Below are 1,568 nucleotides of genomic sequence, written 5' to 3'. Positions count from 1 at the left end.
AGCACAGACCAGAAAATGGAGATCCACTCCCTTCAGATCCCATTTAGAGAGGCCCTGCACATTTTTAAAGTGTCAATTGTTTTTGTCTCTTGAAGTGTAGATGGAATGTTTGAATTCCAGTATTAACTGTAGTGCCTGCTGAGTTAAATTATGGTCCCTGGGCTGTGGGGTGGGAGTAATCAATAAGAATACACGAGGCAGTGTGTAATGTGTCTGCTCCTAGCAGCAGGGACACTGTCCCCCTTACCCTGTCCCCCAGCAGGTTAGATAAATATGATACTGAAACAGGGCACACTGGATTATATGATATCAATGTAGAATCAGGGAAGTGCTATTACACTCCCCTAGCCCACTGTGAGTACTATTGACAAGGTTGGCTTTGAACACGGTAGTGTATTGCTCTCTCTCTCCCTCTGTGTGTGTGTGTGTGTGTTGCCTCTCTTTTCTTCTTCTCTCTGCATAATATAAAGCACCACGAGAGGGAAGGGATCTATATTTCACTTAGCTTTGATTAAAATGGCTATTTTATGCCCGCGCCTTGAAGTTGTGTTCATTGCACCCACAAGTTAATCTGTGAAGGGCACGCTGTGATCATAATTTCTAAATTTCCAGATGCTTCTTTGCATAAAGAGCCAATAACATAATGTGGAATCAATATGCGATTGATTTGATTTTTTTAACGCCCTGCGACATAATGCGTATAACATTTTCCCTATTGATAACCTTTTTTCCTCTCTCTCATGTTGACCCCCGTCAAATGTCCAGCCAATTAACCGCTGTGCCGATGTTGTTGTTTGTCTGCTGACTAGTTCCTCGTACAGTAACCTCATATCACTGATCTACTCAGACTATTGATTGACTCCCCCCCCCCCCCGCTGTGGTGAAAGGATCAAACCTGGCATGTCTAAAAGGCCATTATCAGCGTCCACTTCAGATAACCTGCCACAACCTGATACAGCCCCTCTCACAGGTCGCAACCTCTCTGCCCTCTCCAGCCATCCACCCCCCCACCCATCATTATCATTCTTGTGTTAAATGACACACAGGTCAAGAAAACTGCACTGTGTTGATGTCTCACATGTGAATAATCCATGCACCTCCTGCAAAATGTCATGCATCTGGTTTACCGAGCAGCATAAAGACAGTTTAAAGATGCAGCACTTTCTTCCAGTTACATGTAATAAACTGTGGTTGAATTTTCATACATAGAATATTTTAAAAACATGTCAGCTCCTAAATATCACCACAGTTTTCAGAGCGTTCTTTCCATGAAAAAAAAACAAAACACTTTCATAGCAGACAGACAAATTCAATTACAGGTTTACAGCAGCAACCCCCAGTCTTCATTTGTACACTTCATTTAGACGTTCAGTCATTCCTTTATTTCAATTAAAACCCTAACAAGTGTGCCGGGGTCTGGATTTGTTGCACTGTTACACTTTCCAAAGTGCATTTTTTTTTTATTCTGAGAGGAATCTAGATATTAAAGCATTTTTTTTAGGCCAGGTATTAGTGACATCGCAGTTGCTTTCACACAAAAGATTTGGCAGAAGCCAATTTGCATAAGG

The sequence above is a fragment of the Epinephelus lanceolatus genome, chromosome 5 (assembly GCF_041903045.1).
Source record: "Epinephelus lanceolatus isolate andai-2023 chromosome 5, ASM4190304v1, whole genome shotgun sequence".
NCBI classification, from domain to species: domain Eukaryota; kingdom Metazoa; phylum Chordata; class Actinopteri; order Perciformes; family Serranidae; genus Epinephelus; species Epinephelus lanceolatus.
Note: the sequence above shows the minus strand (reverse complement) of the source record.